The sequence below is a fragment of the Plectrocnemia conspersa genome, unplaced genomic scaffold (assembly GCF_051122295.1).
Source record: "Plectrocnemia conspersa isolate PC_06_02 unplaced genomic scaffold, ASM5112229v1 ptg000005l, whole genome shotgun sequence".
Classification (NCBI taxonomy): Eukaryota; Metazoa; Arthropoda; class Insecta; order Trichoptera; family Polycentropodidae; genus Plectrocnemia; species Plectrocnemia conspersa.
In genome coordinates this window covers 27,759,984-27,783,150 of record NW_028277169.1, presented here as the reverse complement: position 1 = coordinate 27,783,150, position 23,167 = coordinate 27,759,984, and the positions used below count along the sequence as shown (strand labels likewise).

General features: G+C 35.9%; 1 protein-coding gene and 1 long non-coding RNA gene across 6 annotated transcripts in view; both read left to right on the top strand.

Annotated features, from left to right (window-relative positions):
- mnb (minibrain) overlaps positions 1–23,167 on the top strand; it is an 88,819-nt gene that overhangs the window by 40,724 nt on the left and 24,928 nt on the right. The window lies entirely within an intron of this gene.
- Positions 17,311–23,046, top strand: LOC148235332 (uncharacterized). The gene is made up of 2 exons (XR_015809747.1): positions 17,311–19,138; positions 21,787–23,046. It is a non-coding gene; the product is annotated as an uncharacterized LOC148235332 (long non-coding RNA).

Sequence of the window (23,167 nt, the reverse complement as noted above, 5' to 3'; positions counted from 1 at the left end):
CATAGCAACACAATATTTTGGTTATTCTATCATAAATAGGCGGAACTTCCGGTATGGCCCTTTACCTCTCGTCTTCCGCCCGAATTGAGATGACGCTGAGGATGCGCCTACTTATCAGCAGTAGCAACAGCACCCAGCCGGATTCCCGCCGCCATTGCGTAATAATTTGATTGACGTCACGTCGGCGTCCGACAGAAATAGACGGCGGCGGTGGCGATGACACGCAAATTGCGGCCCCGTCGTTTAAAAAAAGGGGCACGATCGTCATTTCCGCGAAATTGCGACATTCCTTGCGAACTTGCGCTCCTTGTCCCGCTCCCTCTTTCTCTTCCACGCGCACTGATCGCGAATGCAGAGCGCGGCCCTGTACTGCCACACTTCATGCCCTCTTGGACAGACGTTTCTCAATTCGAATGTGTTGCATAACAATGTAAAAGTAAGTAACGGATCTGCATCTGCGCGTGCAAAGGAAAGTCGGAACATTAATTTTTGTGCGTTCGAAATGAGGGTCAGGGTCACCGGCGTGGGCGCCGCTACTGATTGATGATATGGTTTCATTCATAGTTTATAAATGTGAAACATGCCAAGCGCCGCGGCTCGTCTCTTGCGTTGTATATTCATATTTTTGACTTGCCAAAGTAAATATTTGGACGCTTTGTTGTTAGGCAGCATGCGATCAGAGGGCCGTTTTTGCTGTTGTTAGATAATGCAGTTTTTTATACATTTTTTTTCAAAGTCCGAACAAAAAACGACGTAATCTGCTACTCTATATGTAATTATAGCGTGATTTTTGTCAGTTACTTGTGGAGATCGAGTTCATAGAAGCGTTATTGATAGAAATATATCTAAACAAAAGTTTTGACGTTGGCGTTTGTGATGTATTTAGGGCTTGTCGGATTTTTCACTAAATTTGTATAATTTGAAAACAGATTTTTTAAACTTTGTAACCCGGTTTTCAATATTAAATTTCATATTCAAAAAAATTTTGGTCTAAAACCGCATTAGTTACAAATAAAACGAGTTTAAATATTCCAATAGCTAAACATACATATAAAGCTGTTTTTTTAGATGTATGTATAGAACTTTAAAATTAAATAAAACACATACAAATCGTGGCAATGGCCATGGTAAAAATAATTTTATGTCATTAGTGTTTAAATATGATTTTGGGAATATGGGTGCCGCGGCTGGCTCAAATAAAGTGCAATCTAGAAGTGCAATTTTCGACCACTTTTTCGAGTAGCTAGCTGGGACCGTATATCGGAAATAACGCGGCGAATGTTGACTTCCAAGTCGTCTATCGTCTCTGGTTTATCGGCGTAGAAATGACAAACCAAACTGAGCACAAATCAGCTGTCAGCTGGCAAATTGGCTGTCGCTGGAAAAAGTGTTGCCAATTCGAAAAACAAACCTCTAAAAAGACACATTTACATATTATATTTAGGTTCGTTTTGAACATATTTTTGTTTGTTGTGCATTTTGTCTTCAATACACTTCTCGAGTAAGGAACAAGTAGTCCCGTTAGTTCTGCAAATGCTTACCATTTTTTTAACGTTGGGGTTATTGCGTTTTGTTCGTAGCCGTTGTCGAAATAATGTAATAAATGTTTTGGGGTATAAAAATCTCGGATGAAGGAGATCGCTCCGTTGTAGAATATATCCGAATCTATATAAAACAGATTTTGACAATAAATGTGTTGGAAGTAGGGACAGTCAATGAGAGCGTTTTTTTATAAATCCATGAAGGAATCGGTTAATAACCTTCAGAAAAAACTTTTAATTCGAAAACACCAAGGACGATTTACAAATTAAAAGACAAAAAAAATTGGATCTTCTATTTGATGATCTGAAAAGTATTCAACCCACTTCGTTACCCAGCGAAAGGTTTTTCCATTTCAGGATATTTTGTAACGATACTTAGGACATCCCTCAGTAATTGATCAGTGGACGTTTATTTTAAAGTCGTATTTCCTGAAGAGAAACGACAAATTAAATTTACAAAATAATAATTTAAATTTATTATTTTAGTTTAATTTGTTTAGTTTATTTTTTATTTTCAATAAATTTCATCTAAAGTTAAATCAATTTTGTCTTATTAATTTTTTGTAATACAATTTTTATATTGGGTTTTTATGAAATAATAATATTTGAAAACTGTTTAAAAAACTGACTTTTTTTCCAAAGTCAGTTTTTTAAGCCCAAGTTGTATTAAACCTACGTATATAAGCGAGGATTAGTAGCGTTTTTGTATATTAGCCGCTAATAAAAACAATGTTTGTTTATATTGATTAATCTTCTTAGCTTCTAGATTTATTGATACATGTATAAACACGACATACGAGTTAGCTGGCGGCGACTCGAGTAAAGATCGATGTTATAAGTGTCTTGACGGTATAGAATACTATCCGATGACGTTATGATATTTTCTCATTTTTATGATGTTGAAGCAAGAAGGGTACGTAATTTATCGCCTCGAACCTAAAAATATATGCCCATATACATAACATCGTTATACATTTTATTTTCAGTTATATTGCAGGTGCATTTTTGCATCTGAAAAGCTATATGACTAACATACTTCATAAAACCCAATTCAGTTATTGCTAACCTCACATTATCACATACCTATGATATATGTTTATAAGATTTTTCTCCGTTAATTAATTAAGGGTAGACGACAACAGGAAACCACTATGCATGATTCACTTCACAATGTCCGAATTCATCTGTGTGACGAGGATTGCAATTCAGCATCAAATTGCCGATGTATCGGTATTTTCCCTTCTTTACCGGTTGACCAAGTATGTCGTTAATTAATAAATAAAAACACCCAAATTCACGCAAAAGTTCTGAAGTTAGTTGCAAGTGTTATAACCAATATTTTAATTAGGGTTTTTAAGTTGGTTAAATTTATTTATTGCTCAAATAAAGGTCTGAATAGAATTTATTTTGCGGCACATCGAATAAAAATTCCAACAAAATTAAATATACTTAATTAGGATGAATATAAATAGATTTTCGGAAATCGAGTGAAATTTTTTCAGTTTTTTTTATTGCACTTTTAAATTTTTTTTTAGCATCTCAAAGTATTCTTCTGGTTTGTTCTTATGTTTGGTTATTTCTTATGCCTTACTACGGTTCTTGATATATCATATTTAACTTTTGTGTCATTTTATTGTTACCGAAGTGATTTTAAAAGCGATTTTTGCCATTTAAAAATACTGGTAAAGCCTAAGATTTACCAATAGTTCAAATCTATCCAGTTTATTTGCATTTATTTTTTTGCTACGTGCATAGTTGCAAGACAGACACGTGAACGAGATGACAAATTATAGCTTGAGCAGATAGATGCCAGACGTTGATTATTCTTAGCGGGCGTTCGCGCTATCTAATCTAGTTTCTATGTAAATTCGGATTCGTTTTGACGATTATTATTTTCGCTTTCCGTCTGACGGTCTCCTCCTCAATTTGTCGTTGTCTTCGTCGTCTCGAGCACGACCCAGAATTCTCGATTGCGGAATGCAGCCGTCCAGACATTGTCGCCGAAGAATTCAGCTGCGCGCGGATTTGCATATCGCCGCTTCTGATTAGAATGCCAGACGCACGTCTCGGGTGGTTAGTGGGTGGCAGCGGTGCAATTTCTCGCGTCTCGAGGAAAGTCACCAGCAGCAATATAGGGGTGCTGAGAAATTCGAGCAATTCCGGGCAAGTTAATTATTATGATCTCGAAGCGGGACAATAACTTCAACCCCGTTTGAGAACTGGGTAGGTTTTGAAGAATATCAATGATACATGATTCAATTTTCTATATGTGATGATTCAATGTTTACAATTCGTGGAAATCGTGACGATGGATAAAATAACGCAAGTCATCATACACTCGTTTTCCGATATTTGTAAGCATTGCGATTGTGAGACCTGCTATAGATTGATTTCATTAGAAAGTACGTATTGAATAGATACATGGTTAGATATGCGCGAATTTTGGGCAACCTTTCTCGTAGAAATTTTCTTTATTCGTGACGAATTGAAAAATTGATCATAAGGTAAACCTTACAATGATTTCGACAATGATAAAGGTCATATTAGATATTCCATTCAGTTATTTTTCATTTTTTTCGATCCATCATTGACATGTGTACATGTACATTTTTCGTGTACAGCTGACCACATATTTTCCTAAGCATTGTCATTTGATAGAAAATCCTAATTATTCTCCCTCTTTAATTAATTTTCTTCTTCGTATCCATGGCTATCCTCCAATGCATTGTAGTTGCCAGCTTTTCAGCGTATTAGCGGTAACTGTTTTAAGGCTCTTATGATTTTCAGAGCAGAGCTTGTTTCATATTAGTTCAATGTATTATATTACCTACGAATTCTCGTTATATATGAAACATTAAGAAATCAGAAATGAGACATTATTCATCTGAAATTCTGGATAGTCCTAATTAATCCGGAACTCTTGATAACACAAACATAAAGGTGATAATTGTAGTGTCAGAAATTCATCCGATATTGATTTTGAGCTCTTTGATTTTACCAGATACATGGTTAATTGTTCCTACAATTGCATTCATGGAAGACACGCCTACGCTCTGACTCAAATTTGGCATAAGAATAAGAATTCTTTCCAGGTTTATAATAACATAGATCGCGATTATCTTGTCGTCAAGCAGGTCAAAGATGTCGTTGAGAAACCTTCGAATTATCGTCACCACCGCCGCATCGCGTTCTCTCAGTCATCTTCGCCAAGGTGAATGAATATCTGTTTCGTCGGTTTCTCGGATCTGTCCGCTGGCTTTTGTATGTGTGTGTGTGACTCATCAGCTTCCGATGATGCAACCTAGACGCCGCGCTTGCGATTGTTCTCACACATAGCGGAGAAGAGAACTTTCTGAGCGGTTGCTGGCCGTCGCGCTCTCTTTACTGCCCGCTATCCGCGGCAGACAAAACCCCGTTTCGGCCGTTTGAAATCGGATACATATTCTCGTATGTATCCACATGAGATGCACCGTCACGGGGATGCGTCTAATCTCGGCCGATAAGATTCGAAGCGCAGTGGGCGCCCGCAAACTGCGCAAAGGTCGAAAAGTGACACATTGACATACAAAACGAAGGCGCGATAAGATAAGCAAAATAGACACCAACCGCACTGTAATTGTTTCGATAGATTATGGCGCGAGTGTTTTGTAAACACTCGAACGTGCGATTTGCTAGGTGATTTCGGTCCGTTGATTATCGAACGTGGCGCGATCTCAATTTTTGGGTTTATCTGGTCTGGAGATAGTTCCTAGTTTTGTTTGTAAATAAATCATATGTATTATCCTTGTGTTTTTTTTGAATTCGAGTCTCTAACTTTCTCGCGATACCGATTGGCAAACACTGCTTCTGAAGAGCAATATAGTTACATTAAATATTCAGACATATTTATCTTGCACATATATTAGATTGAGCAACATTTTATTTGTAGTGTGCATTAAAACGAATGATTTGTGCATTCAAACATTAAAAAATGAGCATTAAATAAATGTATATTTATTCAATAAAAATATTACATTGAGCAATATTTTACCTGTAGCGTACACTAAAACGAATTATTTGTTCGAAAACACTATTTTTAATAAAAAAATATTAAATTGCACAATATTTTGTTTGTAGTGTGCACTAATTTTTTTGTCTATTGAACTAATAAAATTTTGATTTAAGAAAAGTTAATATATGTGTATAATTTATAATAATATTTTTAAATAGTCTTAGAACTTTCATTTGGTTAGGTTTTTGGGTTTGAACAGCAATTGGACGTTTCGCAGTGAAGTCATATTTTATTGAAAATAATAATTAATTTAATGCTAATTTTTAAATATTAATGTTTTAGTGCACATTACAAATACAATGTTGCTCAATGTAATATATTTTATTGAGCATGTTTATGTTTTATTTAACCGTTTTAACGCCACGCGCCTAATGCAGGGCTCAGTCGCTACACGCCCGTAATGGCAAGATCCACATACGGTGCATATACAGAATCTGTTACTTTCGCTACGAAATAATATAACAATACTATTTAGGTATATAGTCATCTATGGATAAACTTATAAAATTATTACCGCTTGAATTAGTCTTAAAAATGGCTAAATTGAATGTGCTTCTTTTCAACGTCACCAGAGTTGTCATTAGCTACTTGCACCTTTGTAATATATAAATGTAATGAAGGTGTAGAACTTGATTCGTTAGATGTGGGGTGACATGAAAAATATTATTATATTGCTATATTGCTGGTTTATATTTTATAAAAAATATGTATTTTATACTTTGTTTTCTAATAAAGCAAAAAATAATTCAATATTGTTTTGTTGTGACAAGCCTAGCACTTCGATTTTTAACAGCTGCAAATAGTGTTAAAATGCACCGGAAACGGCACCCGGAGGCTCCTTTTGGGTTATAAGAGTCCTTGACAAGTCGTTAACACTTGACATTCATATATTTTATTTTTAATTCTAAAAATATCTGACACTGGGGCCCTGTGCTACGAAAACAGTTGTGCTCATTTGAATTATTGTAATGCACAAATAATTATTTTTATGGAACAAAGTATTTATTTAAATGCCCGTATCTATTAAAATAATATTGTTAAAAGAAACATTTTATTTAATAAAATAATATATAATATTGAATATCATCTTTTAAATATAGATTATATTACACATTTTATAATTAATTATATAGATGTCACTGATTCTCAAACTTTCAGTCTGGTGATTAATATAATACTTACTTATAGATATTCACTTATAGATAATACTTACTTATAGATATTCATTATGTCTGATTGATCCATTGTAACGCATTGGGCTTACGCACGTTTTTTTTGTTTGCGACTTGATTTATTATCATTGCAACTATTTATGGCCAAGTTGAAAGCCATCAAACAGTATCATTAAAAATATTAAAAAAAAACACTTTGTTATTGCCGCAATTCCAGTAATTACGAATATTTCCGAGTTAATATTATGCAACTGTGGCTTGTATTGAATATGAAAGATAATATTTTTTGAGCACATCGGATTGTAGTTGTTGCAACCCATTGCTTACACTAGAGTCCACATCAACTGCATCTAAATGAGGCTTTTTGGCAGCAAGAATAATAAAATTATAAATTTGTACTTATTTTGCGGAAAATAAATTAATATTTTTTTTTGTTATGATACCTATAATTATATCAACAAAAATCGATTTTGCTAAATTGAGATAATAGTAGTTAAAATGAATTTGTGAAAATAAAATCTCGAGATTCAGAGAAAATTCTGGAAATATTTTGCGTCTGTAACATGATGGTAAAACAGAACAGGAATGTTAGTGAATCACCAACACCAAATGCACGGTGGCAACAGTTGAAATTTTGGATTTTGGCAGCACTCTCTTTGTTATTTTCCGCGAGAAGCAAGGACACATCAATGAAACTTTAGATTGTTTCCTGTACGTATTTTAGAGTTATCGTACTGCGTTTTTATCTCGCGACACCTTCAGCTATTTATATTATCTCTTTTACAACTTTATACTCGAGCTTAACGATCTCATCTGCGGAATATTCCCGGAATTGATGCAAATCGGGACGTCCGCCGATGAACAAAGGTCTGCATCGTTCGCCCGGCTCTTTGTTCTTTGACAACTGCAGCAATTTATTCGAAATAGGAAGCATCGGCCAGGAACTGCTGAAGAAATTTCGCCATTCGATATGGCGTCGCAATTAAATTCATTGCTTTGTTGTTGTTGCGCGGTTGCATCTCTTGATTGCATAATTCGCCCTTGGCCCGATAAGACCTAACTGTGTTGCCCTCCGATTGCTCGATTCTACGCAGTTGCGGTCGGTTCAGCTTTTGTTATTGTTTTTGTGGTATATTTTCTTAGGGCGCAGTTAGCGCCACGTGCTGATAGCCTTTATCTAAAAATCAACATTGGTAAATTGGCGTCTAGATAAGCAAATAAATCCAGATTGATTTGCGACCAAATCTAATTTACCGTAATGTCACGGTTCATCGATAACGTTCAGAGGACTGGGAGCATCGCCTGTTTAATCTTTACTTTGATTAATGGCCGGTAAAAGACGTTGTGCGTCTAATTCGAAATGTGACCGAAATCTGAACTAATGATATTATTTTTTACAGAACTCTGAAACATAATATAGATAAGAAAAGAGTGCGATATTGAGGTCAGTTAAAAGGGCAGTCGGATAATCTTTTATGTATTATTTCGAAAACAAAGAGGAAAGATATTGATTTTTCTTTTAAAAATTACATGACTAGTGTTTGTATATTGCTATTTTAAGCGTGTCACAATATTGGACTAATACAATACAACACCCAATTATAAACTTATAGATTTAATCTATCTATGTATATAAAACATATTTATTAAATTTATCTCGACTCTTTTGCGCTGTCAATTTTACTGTTTATCACGGTTCAAGTTCAATAGTTGTTAGAACATCTGATATACTACAGTTAATAGTCCGATGCAACTCTGCCATCTGCAGCTATTTCAAGAAATCCTTGAAGGAGTATAGATATTATTTTCTCTGTCAGAAATGAAATATTCTTGAAATACACAACTTTGGCATTGATCGCTTACTTTATTTAACAAGGTTAAATCCCCCGACTTATAATTACAATGTATTATTTTTGCAACTTCTATTTCGTCTAGCCAGCTCCCATGGCCGGTGTCTCCTCCAGTCGCGATGATTAATTTTGCACGAAGGTCTGTCTCCGTCGATGAACTCTGAACATATCGGTGCCCGTACAAAGGGGCGCTACGGAGGCATAGCCCCCGAGAAGAGTCTGGTGTCCCCGTGTCCCAGGAGGCGGACGCTCTCGTTTCGCGCGTCACCGACATTAATTATTCGCGTCGACAATTTTCCTCAGTGTGGTCCTTCTTCGGTTTTATTCGGATCAATCCCCGTAATTTTGCTAAATGTATCTAATATCTTGTCTAGACGTGCTGTTATCATTGTGTATCACGAGTATATTCAATAGTTGAACATCGGAGATATTAGATATTATCGTCTCGACGACTCGGGCGACCTGTTCCTATCACAGCCGCGTTTTTTTTTAATTTGCTTTGACAGGCAACTTTGTCGACATTGCTCTCTATTTTTATTATTAGAACCAGCTTTGTTCCTAATTCAAAGCGGACATGTCATATTTTCTATTTAAGGTAGTTTAAAATAAGCCATATATAATTGCTCATGAAATGCAAAGTAGATGCTCATACCTGTTGAACGCTTAATTCTGCTAAACAACACAGTGGTGCGATTGTTGTTCTGTTGTCTTACGCGTGTAAAATAGGGAGAAAGTATGATATGTTTCCATTATGTGCAATTTGCATCTCACTGCTGACTAGATTTCGAAACGCCTCTCTTCTTCCCGACTTATTGGATATAAAACGTTTTCTTCTTTTCTTGCTCTTACTTTCTAATCCTAAATTATATAATGCATGGTTTAATATTCAATTAAATTCAAAAATCCACATAGATATGTGACGTTTCAAAATTTGATCTCATTACTTATTATTTATTAACCTTTTGAGAAGTGAGTTTAATTTATACACATCTGTTAATTTGTTAGTATACACATGGGAGTGAGTTACTTTAACGCATTTTTCCATAATTATTAATTATTATTATCTTATATTGCATTTATAGAAAAAAATCCGTGATTTTTAACTTTTTATTTTAATACTCTTAATATTAATAATTTATCTTACATATTATTTAGCTTTTGTGTATTTTTTTTTGTATCAATTCACTCTTTAATTTATTGGTATTATTTTCTATAAAAATCATTTACATTAAATCAAATAAAAAAAAATATTATACAAATATGATTTTTTTTATTTACTATATGTAAATATGTAACTATCTGGGGTACCTCAAAACAGTGAAAGATCGATGTATGACGATAGCGCTCAAAGGGTTAACGCATGGGGTGCGGTGCATGCACGATAATGGCTATGCGTTTGTTGATGCTGCTGAGTTTTTTCTCATCCGTGTCGTCTGGCATTTTTGAACGCCTACTCTTCTTTCTCTGTATTGCTTTTTTCTAAAAATAATCGCGACCGACCTTTGCGAAAAAAGTGCGCGCGCGATCTTGAAATCTATTTACCTCTCGGCGACGGTATTTTCGCGGGCCTGCACGCCCACCGTTTTGCCGCCGCATAAATTTTCTACGAACGTATCGTTTTTCAGCAGAAAATCGGTCAGCAGTGCATCGGACGCCATGGTGTGCAAAATACCGTGTATAAAAAAACGATCATTACGATGGACAATGCTTGCTGATTTTATTAGTGGATGTTCGTGTATTTTATAACGTTGAGAAATCACCTGTGCAGTACTGATCACGTCTAGGGTTATCAGATCATAAAATAAAAGATTCGGACAATTGGCTTTGAGCAAATATTGTGCATTAGTTTAAAAAAAAATACCAATCATAAATAGAATTAAAACTCTGTATTTAAAAAAAACTGAGTCTAAACCACACGAACATAAATATGAAATTAATATTTTATTAGTGTTAAAATATATAATATGTATAAATAATAATAGAATAAAAGTGAGTTGGAAGTGAGTGTGTGTTTTTCATTGTATGCATTTGCTAGTATGTAGTTGAAAGAAATATGTTTGTTTGTAACATTCTGCAAATATCAAACAAAATGGAAAAGTTGCACGGTTGTGTGTGCCGTGCCAATATCACCGCGTATATTGACCGCAAAGTGTTAAATATTATTTAAATATATTTGTATCTTCTTGCTACGCGATTCGTAGTTTTATGGTTACCTCATTTTATTATTACGAATATATATTATGTGTGATATATTCATAGAAAAAAATCTTATAACTGCATTTTTAACCTAGTTTCGAGCCTCTGGATTTTGAATATAGATTTTTTCAACAATTTTAGTTAATATAATATTATTGACTTCATTTAGTGCAGTGTTACGGTAAATACACAGTTTAACGTGTGACTTTGTTATATGAAGTTGATATGACGGAACGCACAAATTTGTGCACATGGTATTTAATGTGTTAAATGAATCAATAATTCTCTACTATGCTAAACATTTTTCTAATTCGTTATATATTTCACCTCTGGTACAATTGCTCTTAGGTTGTTATTTGTAACTGGTGACCCCATACTAAAAAGTTTGATTGACTGTTGAGTTGTACGTATAAATTATAGATCGCTGTGCAATTTTTGCCCAATTTAATTCATATGTAATTCTATGGATTTTGTGCATTCGAGAGCATCTTTTCCTCGTCCTTATTCTTTGTGGCAGATCACCATTATTACTATTGTGTGCGGAGAATGCGAATATTGGATATCGCGCGTTGAATCGGAATTTAAGACAAGGGCTGCCTTCTCGCGGTATATAGATCGAAGTGGTGGAATAAGGGATTATACGACCTGCGGTCGCCGATGCGGATGTGCGGAAAACATTCATGTATGTAGTAATAACACGGGTATACAAAAATACTTATGCACGAGGAAAAGACCGAACTTTGCGGCCTAAGGAACAATACTATTTTTAGATTTGATTTCTCAGAATATAATACATGAATTAATGGTATTTTTCCTTTTATCTGGCGGTTTTCGATTCTGGTATATTTTTCCTGTCTATTACATAACATTTGTTTTTGAAACAATGATTTGTTTAAAAAAACTACATGTAAGTAAAATCAAATTTTGTTTTAGCTGTATCGTTAGGCTCGTTTAAAAATATCGGAATTTTACGTGGGTGTTCCCCGAAGCAGATACAATTCAAGCATTTTTTATAATTCACAACAACACTTATTGCCACTGGGAATACATACGAGTTTCGGGGGGCGCAGCCAAATCTGGGCTGACCCTCTGTCCGTGAATGCAACTCTGAGGGTTGCACTCTCTGAGAGTCACTCTTCGGAGGATGTTGTCTGTGTTGAATTACAATTTAGTGTACGAATAATATGTAATTATAGCAGCCAAGTTCGAGTCCAAAACTTAAGTTTCTAATTAATCTTATATTTTATAATCAATCATATAATTATATAGACGAAGTTAGCGCGTAATTTTATGTATAGATCGAGTTATCTTATTGTTGTGCTATACATCTTGTAGTGTCGTCTTTAATTTACATGTAAAAATTCATCTATAGCTTACTATTAGGGCTATTATCATTAAATATAGCGTGCATAGTGTCTCCAATGTAGACTACACTGTCGTCCCTGGCCTGACCCTGTCACACTGTTGGTTATGCGCGTTTGCATATCTCAATTTGATAGCTGTGTGATTGAAGCCGATGCAATCTTGTTAATCCGGTCCCCAGACGTGCGCTTTCATACAAATTACGTTTTGTACTATGTATGCTGCGGCCAAAGGTGTAGATAATTGCAAATTGCATAATGACAGGATCCACCCGCAATTGGAACATACAGTAATAATATTTTAAAGTAAAATTTGCGATTAATTATATTTTATTCGTGGATCTCCATTGTGCTCTCACTTATTATACGGTAAGGTGAGATTATTTAATATAACCAGGAGACTCCGATAATGAGGTCGGTCCCGCTCACTGGTGCTGCAAGAGACAGGCGCTTTGCTCGATTTTTGCTTATAAATCGTACAAAGTACGTGACTTTTATCAACGGAGAGAATCGTTATTTCTCTTATAGAAAATGGGCGAAATCGAGCCGGTCGCTATTTGGCAGTCGTTTGTTGACAAACACTAACCACTGCCAAATTTCTTCTCTCTGTATTATACAACGATTGTTCCAAAAATACGCTTGGATCCGATCGATGGATCGTGAAAGTCGGTCGCATTTTTTTTTATTGTTCTGATATTGAGGAAAACCGATCTACTCGGTGGGCGGTCGTCGGTCGGTGTCTGTAGCTGCTGTTGCTGCTGCATTTTTGTCCGTTCCAAGAATAGGCGCAGTCCTCAGGAAATGCCCGACGAGCGTGAGTCCGTTAGTTCGTCCACCGGTGGACGAAACAAACGACGACGAATGCGGGTCGCGTTATGTAATGCGGTTATTTCGGCGGTTGGATCGATCGATCACACAGCACATACCTAGGTTCTGCGCTCGAATCGACTAAACCGCTTTTGCGATGACGTTTGTCGATGCGAGTCCAAAACCCGCCATGTGCTTCAGGAGCGGAGCGACCAAGATGTGGGTCAATTGGTCGGTCGATTGTTTAAGAATTCGGAAAGTGAATGGCAAAAGTAGCTTTCCGAGAATCTTCACTTCTTGTTCCTATTCTCGTGGTGCTGTTCTTCAACATTATTCAGCTATGGAGGCTTTCTTTTGTCCTTGATTCGAGAGGTTTGTAAGTTTTCTTGTGCGGCGATGGACTCGGTTTTTTGTTTGATGGGCTACATTGTTGCGATAACGACGAGCGTTGCAGTAAGCTCGCGATTGCGATCATCAATAGATGGATCAAGTTGAAAAAAATGGCGAATGTTTCGTTCGATATTTTTTGCTGAATTATTTGCTAGCACATATGCATGTCTTTGATGATCTGCTTGTGACATACAATTTGACATGAGTAAAGTGAATTTCTGTCACATTGAGCGACTGTCCCTGAAGCAAGGTGACTTTAAATATGTTCAATGCCTTCACAAATTGATATTTTGGACACACCGCTCGCAACATTGCAACTTGAAATTGATCATGATAGTAGCGTTCATATCTTAAATAAGTTATGGTCACATTGGACTAATCATTAGCTCAATGTAACAATAACTTATTGCTATTGTATTATATTGTCATGCGAGACAAGGTACTTTTGTAATTCAAGCCGCTTGAAGCGAAAATGCAAATAATTCCGGATTGTGATAGTGATTATTCCGGACACTGATTATTTCGGACAAAGTTTATTCCGGACAAAAAAATATTTTTAATATTATAAAAAAAATAAGATAAACATTTGTATTGTTGAATTTTTAACTACCGAGTTCAAAATTTTTAACTACCGAGTCTAATATTTTTTACTTCGTTTCAAATTAACTGTTGGTATTTATTACATTTTTTAACTAGTAGATGTCTATAAAAATAGACAATTAAATGTTAAATATAGATTGATTAGAACATTTTGGCGGCTGACTTTATGAAAAAAAAAGTTTCGGATGTGATCAACAAATAAAAATTTCTGTGTACACAGATTCAATTCGGGCTAAATTTTTACCCTCTGATTTATGCATTGTTATTCACGGACAGTCATTCCCAAATGTGCGCCAAAAGTTTTTTTTTATTACATGTGTTATGATCATGATGCATTGAATATGCGGATGCAATCTCGAGTGCGTCCTAATTACCTTTTTCTAATGAAAAAGGTAATTAGGACGCACAAAAATTCCGCTTTCAATAATTTGAAAGCGGAATTTTTGATCTCTCTTTGATTGTAAAAGATCTTCATAAAACAAAACAAAAATATCTTAAAACGCATTATATTTTATGCAGAAGATATTTACTTTATTATGAATACAAAATGCCTAAAACATTTCGCCCAACATTCTTTTTTGAACGAAAAAACTTTTTACCCACTTCCTCGTCGCCCCCTATGGCTCTTCCATCGCTTATCAAATTCCCCCGTAGTCAGCATTTCACACTGAGATACATCCATCGCCCACAGGTGGGCGATATTGCCTACTTTGAAAAGCTATGTATGTTGTAGATGAAAATAATAAAATTATCGAAACCAGATTTCTTGAAAAATTAAATATTACTGACTAAACGCGAATCCATAATTATGCTTATTCTTGCGATGTTTAGTTCCGGATCTAGACTAAGATTATCCAATAAAATCCCTTATTTTTTTTTAAAAACATTTTCTAGGCAAACTGAGTTTATAGTGTATTGTCTGTAATTACCATTGCTTTTTCAACTATCAAACCATTGGATCGTTGTCCTTTAACATCGCAGTTAACCGATGCTCTCCGTGTGAACGACATGCTTCATTTGTCATGATTTGTAGTTAGTATTTCATTAACTTTTTCTTGGCTCTTAGATCTCCTTTATCATGTGTAGTAGGGCTTCGCGTATGTTCTGCTTGTTTATCCTTTATACCCCTCAAAAATAGCCGTCCTTTCTAATTAAAGATTTCGCCCATGCTACTGACCGCGAGCGAGATCAAAGCAATTACAACCCAATTAAAATAAAAACAGCATCCAGTAATGACTAACGCCCGTTACATTTAGCCCTCTCTCGACACAGCCGCCGTTATTAATAGTCCGTTACACATCAGCTGCCCGTATTTCGGGACCGGTGACCGCCGTTTTATTCGCGGATTTATCCGCTCTGACGTATCGCGCGCGCGTGTGATACGCACGTGGTCCACCACCGGGACAGACTTTTGTGCTTCGCGTGTATATAAAGTCTGCGCGCGCCCGGACGACCGGCGCCCGTGGGCGGCCGCATGACTCAAGCCCCTCTCGCTCTGATCAATTTATACATAAAAAGAGACGATCATAATATAGTGTGTTTGTCGAAAGCGATGCGAGTGTGTCAAGTGGGACGCATGTGTTTTGACGCCGGATCTTGTTTTTCACTTGCAGTGCAGCAGCCGCACGTGTGTGTCGCCGGTTAAAAAGGTTGTGGTGTTGGTGCCATAATGTCATAATCGGCGGGCGCGGTGGGCGTTCCCGGAATTCGCGCGGGCGATTTTATTGCTCTTTTTATTGGACGCATATTTAGATGGATAGCTCATCTGCTTAGATAACAGTTGCAAGTAACTAGAGCAGAAGAACGTATGTTTTAATGCAGGAAGAAGGGGATAGTCGTAAGATGTCGTAACTATACATTACTATAAAAAAGCCTTACAGCTGACAGTTGTCAGCTGTTTTTTTTCATATTGACTTTGACAGATGTTGTTGAAAGATTTTATTTTTATTATATGAGTCGGTGTATAAACACCATCTATACAAGGACCTAGTTTATCCGAAGGTTTGATGTGACCGTCACAAGCGACAGGCGTCATTGGAGATTTGGGATAACGTGAATTCGCCTGATTGTTTTTCAATTAAATTTTGAGTGTTAACCTTAATGTTTTTCAATATTTTCCTAGATTTTTCTGATCTCACTAACGAATACTAAAATAAAACCATAGAAAAACACTCACCATAGTACCGAGAATGGCAATAACGGCGCACGATTTTATTATTTAAGAGGTATATGTGAAGAAAACTCTTTTAAAAGTATTGGGTATCGACGACGAATGATTGAATCGTCGATACGTCAAGTTAAACAAAATTTTGTTTATTTATTTAATTATGTTATGTGGCATAGAATATAATGTCTGCATGAAAATGTAGACTTTTGTGCGAAGATTCAGGTGCATATAATACATGATTTATTAGCAGGGCTGTGGAGTCGGAGTCGGAGTCGGAGTAGGAGTCGTGGAGTCGTGGTGTTTTGGCCGGAGTTGGAGTCGGAGTCAGAGTCGTGAAAAATGAGCGACTCCGACCATTTTTTCTATTTTTTTTTAAATTATGAAATTTTAATTGCGTAATAATGAATGATTATAGCTTATGAATATTAGAAGTGTAGAAGAACACCAAAAATACCTGATAAAATTTAACTTTTTTGAGTCGAAGTCGGAGTCGGAGACGGAGTCGGAGTGGAGTTGTGTTGTTGGTAAATATCGGAGTCGGACTCGTGTTTTTTTATCGACTCCACAGCCCTGTTTATTAGTCATTTTTAAACTTGGTTTAATTTATTTAACATGTTTTTCAAAGATTTGTTTTTGTAAAATACAACAATACTCATTATCGATAGAGCGAATTTAGAACTACATTACTTTCGAGTAATGATTTGTATTGATAATACATATATATTTAGGTTGGTTTAAATTACTTTTTCCGAGTACGACAGTAATATAATAACTGCGGCTGCATTAAATTGATTCGTAAAAGTCCGACTAAAAATTCTCAGAAACCATAGGTTGCACAGATTTTAAATCGCGTCATCTTACGACCGACCTGTCGTCAGACAAGTTTCAAGTATTTTCCTTATATTTATTATTTAGTGAAATTTCTAATGTTTTGATTGATTTACTATATATTTTTATAATTCGCTATTAATTATTTAAAAATAATAAAATGTGTTTGCCAGGATATTAGATTATTTCTTTATCCATCTCAGGGGCCCAATAAAATCCACCCCTACAATTTAAGTGTCATCACTGTTACACTAATAATGTGCCGTTTTGGCAGTAATTAATAAACGACTGACACCCGTATGTCGTTCGCAATAAAATTGTGCACACACACTCGCAATGTGTTCGCGTGTTGTCGCAACAATCCTGTTTATTAATTTTGAATAATTTTAACGAGTATAATAAACAGCGAGGGAGACGTGTCCTGGGGCGCCATGTGGCATATGGCAATAAAAACGCGCGTGTGCCCTATTATTTCTTGCCAATTCGCCACTTCGAATAGCGTGATTTATTTTCGCAGAATTTTCGACTTTCTTTAAAAAATGCACGCGCACCCATGGCATGTGCAATTCGCGTTGGTGCCGTTGCAATTGAACTAACTGCTCTCTCCTCTCTTTGTTTTGTGTACGTACACAGTAAAAGATCGAATCACATGCTACCGACCACATGGCGAATCAAACCAACGCGATTAACGTGAGAGTCAGAAAAAAAAACTTTGAATTAACAGCATCGTACATGATTGGTATTAAAATTATGAATAATTAATTCATCCGTCAGATTATGAAAATTTAGGAAAACATAATTTGTGATTTAAACAATTTAAAAAGAGTAATCCTTTGCACCCCATAGACCTGAAAAAGTGACGCTTATATGTCTGAAACTTGAACGCCTGATTTACTAATTTCATTTTACGAAATTTTGATTTACTCTATGGGCCGGTATTTCGGCATCTAAAGAATAATCTTTTGACTCATCAAACGACGTTATTTTCCAATATGCGAGAAAACCGTGTATTTGTGCAAATTATCCTAATTGTCATTTTGTATTGAGATTTAATCTGAATCTGAGATTGATTTATTGTTTTAACCTATTATATTATTTTTTATATACAATAGGTATTTTTTTTTATTGTTTTTCTAAATAGTTTTTTAATTAAAAATTGCTTTCTTGTCGAAATTGATTTTTTAGTCAAAAATTCTTTCTTTGTAAAAAAATATTTTTGAGCAAAAGGTTCAAAGGGCTTAAGATAATTCTTTTAAGCGAGGTCAAATACTACGTTTTCATAAGTTGGCTTCCATAAATGATGTCACAGGTTTTTCATGAATATTTTACGTAATATGTCACGAAATGACATTGTGCCAGACTCCTTTTTAACACTCACAATTTCGTCGACCCCCCTCTCGCCCTAAATCTGTGACATAATTTATGAAATCCGTCTAAGAAAATAGTAATTTATAATATTAACCTCAAAGTTTATTGTTTTTACATTTAGCCCAAACTGTGTGGGAAATAATTATATTTCTTTACGGAAAATGCACGGCAGTTGAAAAATTTACCCTGTATTTTTTAATTAACGTTTAAATTCACCTGCAGTTCATGAGTCTGAAAAGCTACTTTTGTGTGGAAATGCCTATAATATTTATGTGGTAGATGTTAACCCTTTCAGTAGTAAGTTAATTTATGTATGTACATGTTTTAATTTGTTAGTATTATGTATACAGTTGGGAGTGAATTAATTTTACGTATTTTTTCAAAATTATTTCCGTTGTTATTTATTTATTATTATTTTATATTGCTTTTATAGTATATTATAGGAAAAAATCCAGCGATTCTCAACGTACTATTGCTTTGATTTATTTTACTACTTTTTTGTTTGTAAGTTTTAATCATTTATTTTAACACATTTCTATTATTAAATTTCGTTATTTATTTTACACATATTTATATATTATTCGGCTTTTGTGTATTTTTTTGTATCAATTCAGAGACTTAAAATTAATATAACATATTTTTTGTTGTGTTCATTACATTAAATCAAATCAAAAAAGTTTTTCAGTTATATAAGTAAATATATAACTATCTGGGGTACCTCAAAACAGTGAAATATCGACCACCGTACATGTACGGCGATACTGTTCAAAAGGTTAATACAAGTTTTTGTTTGTTATTTACAGGGGCGTATATTCAGGGTGTGCTAGGTGTGCGGCGCACACCCGCAAAACCATCTAAAATAGAAATTTAGAAATTTAGAAATTTAGAAAATTTAGGGCGTAAAGCGACATCATTTTGCATACAGTAGTATGCAAAATTATAAAATTTTAATATGCAGTGTATAGTATGCATTGGTATTTGTTATTCGCTCTGAACGTTTTCGCGCGAGCGATCGTTTTGGAACAACACATATAACGCGCCGACCTTGCGCGCGGCCGCTGACTAAAGTAAATTGTTCCGAGATTTAACGGTTGAAGTCGATCTGTCGGCTGGCAGCGCTCAGTAGTAAAATTGGTCTCGAATTTGGTGCGCGTACTTCAAAAACTCTTGCTTCCGTCGCTGCTTTTTTATTACATTATATCACAATAACAGGTCACTCATTTTTTATATTTTGGCGTAAAATAGTTTATTATCTTATTTACATATAATCAATATTTAATTTTCTATTCTAGATTATATTTTTTTATTTACCCCAATAATGATGAAGAATACTGTTGAAGATATTCTGAATAATCCATTATCAAAAAGAAGTTATGAAATTAAATTGAAGATAATCAAAATTGGCAAACCACGTCCACCTCTTCCCAATTTATTTATGAAGCATAAAGACAATAAATGTGAACATACAAGACATTTTTCATTTTCATCATATGAACGAACTGAGTGGTTAACAGGCTGCGAACTTCGATCTAGATTGTTCTGTTGGCCATGTATATTGTTTTCCAAATAAAGAAGCGTGTGGAGTAAAAGTGGATTTGCTGACCTTAGTCATCTGATAATGGCACTGAAAAAACACAAAAGAGCGCAGTCACATGTTCAATCATTTTTTTCTCTCAAAATGTTTGGAAAACAACGAATTGAAGTCATGATTGACGCTCAACGTAAAGCTAATATAAGTCAACATAATGAACAAGTTCATAAAAATAGAGAAATATTAAAAGGAGTGATTGACGCAGTAGTATATCTAGGAAAACAAGAACAACCTTTTCGAGGCCACGATGAATCCTGTAATTCACTAAACAAAGGAAATTACCTTGAATTTTTAAATGCACTTCGAGAATACGATTCTGTTTTGGATACTCATTTAAATACTGCAACGGTGTTTCGTGGTACTTCCCCAACCATACAGAATGACATAATTGAAGCAATTGGTGATGTTATTAAAGATCATATTACGGAAGAAGTAAATTCAGCAAATTTTGTCGCTATTATTCTTGACGAAACTTCAGATATAATGACGAACTCACAGCTCTCGACAGTTTTGCGTTTTGTTTATGAAGGTAAAGTTTACGAGCGGTTTATTGGCTTTACAGACGTTAGCTCTGATAAAACAGCCGATGGCTTATTTTGCCACGTTGTAAATATAATTGAAGAATTTCAAATTCAAGAAAAATTAGTTGGATAGACTTATGATGGGGCGAGTGTAATGAGTGGGCATATTCATGGTTTGCAAGCCAAAGTACTCGAAGTTTATCCATTGGCCATTTTTACACGCTGCTATGCTCATATGTTGAATTTAACATTACAACATGGTCTTTCCAATATAAAAGTGTGCAAATCATTCTTTCAAACTTTAAATGGATTGTCTGCATTCTTTTCGAAATCTTCCAAACGAATAAATGCTTTACAAGATTTTGTAGGTAGAAGACTTCCTTCTGTTACACCTACATTTTACAATCCAAATCTTTTGACATATTATATTGCTGTAAGAAAGTTACCGAAATTTTGCAACAACTCAGACATGAACAGGAAAATAATTATGAAACATTATGGGATTCTTATGTAACGGAAGAAAATTATCCAAGACTGAGTAATGATTTGCTTGTTGAAGAAAAGCATGCGTTTAGCCAACTATTTAATACAATAGTTGATAATATATGTAAGCAAATTGAAAACCGTTTTTCTTCAATGTCCAAATTGGAATATTTTCACCTTCTGGAGAAAGAAAAATATGAGCAATATAAAGAAAAATTTTCAAATGAATTACTTACCAAACTGCAACAATTTTATGGAGCATTATTTGATTATATAAGTTTAAAAAATGAGCTTGCTGTTCTTTATCATTTGCCTGAATTTGCAGAGAAATCTGTTCATGAGCTTGTACAATTTATGAACACAAATAATCTTGAGTCAGGTTTTCAGGAAATAGATAAATTAGGCAAACTAATATTAACTCTTCCAAGCAGTACTGCTTCAGCAGAACGTTCATTTTCTGCTCTGAAACGAATTAATAATTGTTATCGAAGTACCCAAGGCCAAGAAAGGCTATGTGGCCTTAGCTTGATTTCAATAGAAAAAGGGAGCCTTATGGATATTAAAAAGAAGAGCACTTTTTATGATAGCGTGATAGAAAAATTTATGATTAAAGAAAGAAGATTAGATTTTTTATATAAATAATTATAAGTTTATGTTTATTGGAAATTTGATATTTTTATATAATAATATTTTAGATTAGGTTTGATGTTTATTTATTTATTTATATATGGGAAAAAGCTGTAAGGCAGTTTAGGCATGTCAAAACCTCGGCTAATAAAAATGAAAAAATGTACGTTTTTTTTTATTTTTTATAGCACACCCAATATTAACACCCACCGTACGCCACTGGTTATTTATAGCTTAAAATTGAGAAGACCGCGGTCTTCAAAAAAATTGGTTATCCCTGTTGTTAGAGGTTAATGATATAATATGTATCTGTACAGCTATATATTATGCATGCAATCGGGTTAACATTTTTTCGCCGCCCCCTTCTCCCGTTTTCGGCAACAGGTATGTGAAAGTTTGCATTCGCGATTTTCGATCATCGCGCCGGTGCAAATCTGATGACCGCCTGCCTCCATCGTCGCTCTCGTTCGAATGAGAGACGTCTCTTCGTCTCTTCTCTGGCCTCCCGGCCGCCCACCTCGTGCCGCCCCCGCCCACCCGGCCGCCGCCAGTCATCAGCTGACTGCGGCTGAGCGAGAGAAAAGCGGTTCGTTATTTTTTTGCCTAATGTCGTCGGGGATCTGACCCAGTGTTTGGCACGGCGTGTGACCGTGTTAATGCGAAACGAACGCCGTTGCACTTAGCCTGGTTCTCCTCTCTCCCGTCCGCCGTTATGTCATCATTCGCCGGCATTTACGTAACGCGGTCGCCCTATCGAATGGCCATTGAACGAATCAGCTGATCGACACAAGGATTTATCTTTTCTTAGAAAATAAGCTGATTCCATATCGGTGTTACCGAATTCGTAATCATACTAAATGTATCACATTAATATGCATTAATTTGATTCTTGACGCCGCGTCGAATTCTAATCGAGTTGTTAAATGTGGCGAAACCACCACTCTCAGATGAGCATATTTACCCATAGCTTTAGTTATTATACGTGTCAGTCGAGAGAGAACCCACACGCAGTGGATTATTATTATATTGTTGTCGAGCGCACGAAGCGGACGTTCCTCGGGTGGATGCGTCCTCTTTCCCCGTTTATTCTATCTGGCAGCTCTTTCGGTGCAGCATCTTCGAATCCAATCGTGCCGGTGGGTCAGGGTCTATTCTCGTCTCTTGTCAGCAGTTTGCGGTTGCACTCTTATTTTGGATTCTGCTGGTGTCGTCGGGGGCGGCCGCCTTCTCCCACCGCTGTCGATCGATCGCTGCTTCTCCTTTCGCAGCGTTACCTACCAAGATTCTACGACTGCAAATATTACATTTTTTCCAATGTACTGAAAAAAACCTCGACCCGCTCAATTGTCGGGCAACCCTCGCGCGACCGAGCGGCCCGGCGATTTCGACCCCGGCCGCTAATCGCCGGCGATTAGACGCGATAAACGACGTCGCCGCCGCCGACGAAGCCGCGTGCACGCGCGTATGTACGTATATATTGCACGTACATATGTACGCGGTGCCCGTCGAACACCCCCCTCCCCGCGTCCCCGCACACGCGGTGCTTTCCAGCCGACGGTATCGATTTTTGTCATCCCGCGCCCCGGGCCCCGAGCCCCCTTCGCCAGCCGGCTC